This window comes from Perca flavescens, chromosome 10, assembly GCF_004354835.1.
Source record: "Perca flavescens isolate YP-PL-M2 chromosome 10, PFLA_1.0, whole genome shotgun sequence".
NCBI classification, from domain to species: domain Eukaryota; kingdom Metazoa; phylum Chordata; class Actinopteri; order Perciformes; family Percidae; genus Perca; species Perca flavescens.
In genome coordinates this window covers 27,840,734-27,846,733 of record NC_041340.1, presented here as the reverse complement: position 1 = coordinate 27,846,733, position 6,000 = coordinate 27,840,734, and positions in this window count along the sequence as shown.

Sequence of the window (6,000 nt, the reverse complement as noted above, 5' to 3'; positions counted from 1 at the left end):
GTTGTTCCACGACCAGGACGGAATCCGCATTGTTCCTCCTCAACCCGAGGTTCGACTATCGGCCGAACCCTCCTTTCCAGCACCTTGGAGTAGACTTTACCAGGGAGGCTGAGAAGTGTGATAGCCCTATAATTGGCACACACCCTCTGGTCCCCCTTTTTAAAAAGGGGAACCACCACCCCAGTCTGCCACTCCTTTGGCACCGTCCCAGACTTCCACGCAATGTTGAAGAGGCGTGTCAACCAGGACAGCCCCTCCACACCCAGAGCCTTGAGCATTTCTGGACGGATCTCATCAATCCCGGGCTTTGCCACTGTGTAGTTGTTTGACTACATCAATGACTTCCGCCCGGGAAATCGACGACAATCCCCCATCATCCTCCAGCTCTGCCTCTAACATAGAGGGCGTATTAGTCGGATTGAGGAGTTCCTCAAAGTACTCCTTCCACCGCCCTATTACCTCCTCAGTTGAGGTCAACAGTGTCCCTCCTTACTGTACACAGCTTGGATGGTTCCCCGCTTCCCCCTCCTGAGGTGGCGAACAGTTTTCCAGAAGCACTTTGGTGCCGACCGAAAGTCCTTCTCCATGTCTTCTCAAACTTCTCCCACACCCGCTGCTTTGCCTCTTTCACGGCAGAGGCTGCAGCCCTTCGAACCCTTCCGTTGCCCTGCAACTGCCTCCGAGTCCTCCGGGATAACATATCCCGGAAAGACTCCTTCTTCAGTCGGACGGCTTCCCTGACCACCGGTGTCCACCACGGTGTTCGTGGTTACCGCCCCTTGAGGCACCTAAGACCCTAAGACCACAGCTCCTCGCCGCAGCTTCAGCAATGGAAACTTTGAACATTGTCCACTCGGGTTCAATGCCCCCAGCCTCCACAGGGATGCACGAAAAGCTCCGCCCGGAGGTGTGAGTTGAAAGTCTGTTGGACAGGGGCCTCCTCCAGACGTTCCCAATTTACCCGCACTACACGTTTGGGCTTACCAGGTCTGTCCAGAGTCTTCCCCACCCTCTGACCCAACTCACCACCAGATGGGTGATCGGTTGACAGCTCTGCCCCTCTCTTCACCCGAGTGTCCAAAACATACGGCCTCAGATCAGATGAAACGATTATGAAATCGATCATTGACCTTCGGCCTAGGGTGCTCTGGTACCAGGTACACTTATGAGCATCCCTATGTTTGAACATGGTGTTCGTTATAGACAATCCATGACTAGCACAGAAGTCCAACAACAAACACCCACTCTGGTTTAGATCAGGGAGGCCGTTCCTCCCAATCACGCCTCTCAGGTGTCTCCATCATTGCCCACGCGTGCGTTGAAGTCCCCCAGCAGAACAATGGAGTCCCCACTGGAGCCCCATGCAGGACTCCAGTCAAGGTCTCAAGAAGGCCGAATACTCCGAACTCCTGTTTGGTGCATATGCACAAACAACAGTCAGAGTTTTCCCCCACAACCCGCAGGCGTGGGGAGGCGACCCTCTCGTCCACCGGGTAAACTCCAACACAGCGGCGCTCAGCCGGGGGCTTGTGAGTATCCCCACACCCGCCCGGCGCCTCACACCCTGGGCAACTCCGGAGAAGAAAAGAGTCCAACCCCTATCCAGGAGTATGGTTCCAGAGCCAAGACTGTGCGTGAGGTAAGCCCCACCAGATCTAACCGGTAGCGCTCCACCTCCCGCACCAGTTCCGGCTCCTTCCCCCACAGAGAGGTGACGTTCCACGTCCCCAGAGCCAGCGTCTGCTGCCCGGGTCTGGTCCCTCGAGGCCCCTGACCTTCACTGCCACCCATGTGGCATCGCACCCGACCCCAACGGTTCCTCCCACAGGTGGTGGGCCCATGGGATGGAGAGGGAGTTGCCACGTAGCTTGTTCGGGCTGTGCCCGGCCGGGCTCCGTGGCAAACCCGGCCACCAGGCGCTCGCCGACGAGCCCGCCGTCTGGGCCTGGCTCCAGACGGGGGCCCCGGGCTTCCTCCGGGCAGGGTAACTTCACCTCTGCTTAGCTTTTTCATTGGGGTTTTTGAACCATTCTTTGTCTGGCCCCTTACCTGAGACCACTTTGCCTTGGGAGACCCTACCAGGAGCACAAAGCTCCAGACAACACAGCCCTCAGGTTCACAGAGACACACAAACCTCTCCACCACGATAAGGTGATGGTTCACGGAGAGGTTTTCCACAAGACGTTTTTCTTAAAACAAGGTTGATTTCTACGGATTTCCAATTTCTACAGGAGAAGAGACTTTAGTTTCACTACTTCTTAGCTTGTGGTCAGTCTACCTTGGATGGTTTAGAAATTATAGCTGATAATCAAAATCCTTACGGAGAAAATTAATGGGATTTTTACTTCCGGAACCATACTGTTGAGCTCTATTGACTAGGTTGTTAATCATATGACAATTTGCAGCTAGACAGCTACTAGCAAGGAGATCCCAGTTGAACCACAGACTTCACACTGTTTGCTTCACAGAACCAGGTAAAATAACCACCTCAACATCTAATTTATTCATCTGTATAAAACCGAGAACAGATGAGATTGAGGGTGGACACAATCACATTGCTAACTCAGTTAGCATGACGTTATTGTATAGCATTAGAAGCAGTGAATGCTTTTAATGTAATACTTTGTGTGCTCATAATGCACCTTTATGAATTATATAATATTCCATACTTCAGTTTCTAGACATTTGACAGTATTTGATTTTTTGTTCAGAGTGGGTAGCTGAAACATCAGCCTACAGAATGTGCAGAGACTCAAACATCCAGTCCATGTTCAAGGCAGAGAACTAAAAATAAGCTAATAAGCTAAATGAGAGCATGCATCTGGTGTTGATTCCCAGTGGGTTTGACACTACGAGCAACCCCATTATACAATCACTTGTCTACAACATCAAAAATATCAGTAAGTGAACCTTAAAGGACACAGGTTTAAATAGACAGCATGAATCTACATGCATACGTTTCATTACTGTAGACTCATAATTGAAAGGTGAAGATGGTGTCCCAAAAGGTCTAGAATATCCTTTTACAGAGGGCACGCTCCTTAAATGAATTATGTGTTCTACATGTAACATACCTTCATGATCCAATTACCAGTATTCTCTTGACTGTAGTTTAGTTTGTTTACTAAGGGCGCCCGGATAGCTCAGTTGGTAGAGCGGGCGCCCACATATAGAGGTTTACTACTCGATGCAGCGGGGCCTGGGTTTGACTCCAACCTGCGGTCCTTTGCCCCTCTCTCTCCCCTTTCCTGTCTATTAAAGGCTGAAATGCCCCAAAAAGTATCTTAAAATAGTTTCTTTATTAAGGTAGGATATTATTGGCAGGGATGTAATGGAGGCAAACATAAACCTATCTTACCCTGCTCTTTACATGGATCATCACTTTTCTAAAAAAGACTGGGGTTTGGGGTTTTTAGTTTTTATGCCCTGTAATGATCATCAACTAGGCTACAACTTAGTTTACTCACTCTTTTGTTTACTGCAAGTGCTGCATCACAAATAATGAGAAACGTTTCATAACAACTATAACATTATAGTTTCGGTCACAAATTTTTACATTTTAATTTAATTTTGTTGACCTTTCACCTTTATTAATGAAGCACGTATGGTGTATGGCAAAGATAAACTCATAAACTTTGGAAAGGGAAGCCCGGTTACTGGAATAAGTTTAGCAGGCATCGAGAATATCACTGCCCACAGCATCTTACAACCACGCAGCCAACCAAGCACCACAGAAGGCTGTGTGACCGAGCGACGGGAGATCGGAGACTTATGTGCGGTGCCGACTTGGCAGAGTGGCACATGATGGGCGGGCTTAGTTCCACACCGACAGAGCACATGACTCCGGTGGGATGAGGGGAGGGCGGACTCTTCACGTTATCAGCAATGCTTGGTGCTCAAATTCAAGTTGATGGACAATGATTAGATGTCAATTTTTTTATATTAAGATGCTAGCCACATCTCCCCAGATACTACTACAACTGCACTTGTTGTGTAGCAATGACAATAAATTAAACTTGAGCCTGATTTCACAGGTGTATTTTGAAATGAATAATAATCTGAATAATATTTGTCATGGAAAGGGTCTCTTCGAGGCAATCAGACATTAACGTGGCTTTCACTGGAATAGAGGTCTCTGCTAAATCCTAGTTTATTTAGAAAAATTGTAGCATTAGCTAGCATGTTAGTAATTTTGCCAAGCCAATTTGCCAAGTTCAGTCTAGCTTCAATTTCAGCTTTTCGTTAAGCCTACCTGTCACTATTATGACTACAAACAGGTGAAAAAAGTGGAAGGTTTTTAGATTAAATGACTGCAATTGTTGTTGTATACTAGCAGTTTTAAACAGATTAATCCCTTCTCGTGTGTAGGAATGGCATTTTTAACGTATCTCCCTCATTAATGCAAACAAAGTTTCGGTGACTCGGTTCATCAACGGCGCGCAGATGTTGTATTGGCGACCCAATAGAGTGTCGCCTCTTATTTGTAATGAACTCTTTCTGAAATACGGCTCTGATGTTATGATAATTTTTATTTAAATGCAGTTATTGTTCGACCCTTCATTTCAGAGTGCATTCATAGTTTTCATGTGTTTTTTAAAGGTACATTTTTGGGCTTTTATGGCCTCTCTCTGACTGTTTGTGTCTCTCTGGGCGTGACACTCCAGTTGCATCCTGCTACCAATCAACCTGCAACCATCCACTCATCAAACTCCTGCAGTGTATATACCCCAGCTTTACACTCCAATCTTCGCTAGTTTGTTCAGTTCGCCAAGGTGATACTAAGATTACAGCCAGTTTTTTGTTTCGTCAACATTTGCCTTGTGTTTGCTTGAGCTTTTGACTAAATTGTGCCTTCCTGTGCCTCAGGTCCCTTCTCCTCCTGTGGTCTCCGTCTGCCTTGCTCAGCGTCTCAGTCTGCTTCCCAGCCGACTCCCAGCCTGCATCCACTTCACTAAATAAACTGCCTCTGAACTGTTTGCAAACTACTGTCTGTGTTCTGCTTCTGGGTTCTACACAACAATTTGTATAATTTCATGTTGTGCAGAATCCCATACAGTATTTACTCTGACTTACTGACATATATTCCAACATATTGATGCATGTGTCCTCAGCCATATAAAAACTACACATGCATTTATACCAGACTTAGCTGTTGTTCATGCTGTTAAGAACTCACAACTCCCATTATGGCCACTATAGAGGGCATAAACCCCCAAGCTGTTATATCTATGTCATACTGTATTTTTATAAGTGCATACTGAAGAAAATGATTTAATTTTCAGTAAGGGCTTCACATGACTCAAGGTTGTACAGCTGCTTCCCAACAGATGGCCCCTCTACTGAAGCTGTAATATGTGCTGGTCTTTAGTGGATTCCGCTTATTGTAAAACAATAAGGGCGATGTATGGCTATAGACACAGCTGGGTAAGCTGTATAAACAGTAGGGAGAGGGAGAGAATGGGTAGGTGTGAAAATGAAAACACATACACACACTATGTAGACGTCACACTGGATATAGTATGCTGCTAAGTGTTGCACTGACTGTTTATTTAATAGAACATAGACACTGGAAATGGCAATGAGCCCAGCTGGATATGATGTATGTCACCAGGAGACTGCAGCAGGAAGAGAGAGAGAGAGAGAGAGAGAGAGAGAGAGAGAGAGAGAGAGAGATCTCAACACACACACAAACACACACACACACACACACACACACACACACACACACACACAATCGTCATCTCAGACCCACTACATACACATACTACTCCATACTAAGGGTTGTTGCAGGCTGCTACTAAGTAAGAATATATGTACTTGTGGCCAGCTGGATCTATGCTGTATAAAATCACAAACTGCTGCAGAGATGGTGTGTACTGTAAGTTTAAAGGGAAATAGAAAATGAAAGAGAAAGGGAAGTGCAGGAAAATTAACAAATACAGAAGAGTAGGGAGAAAGAAAGAGATAAAGAGGAAGAGAGTGATAACAACAAAGAAGTAG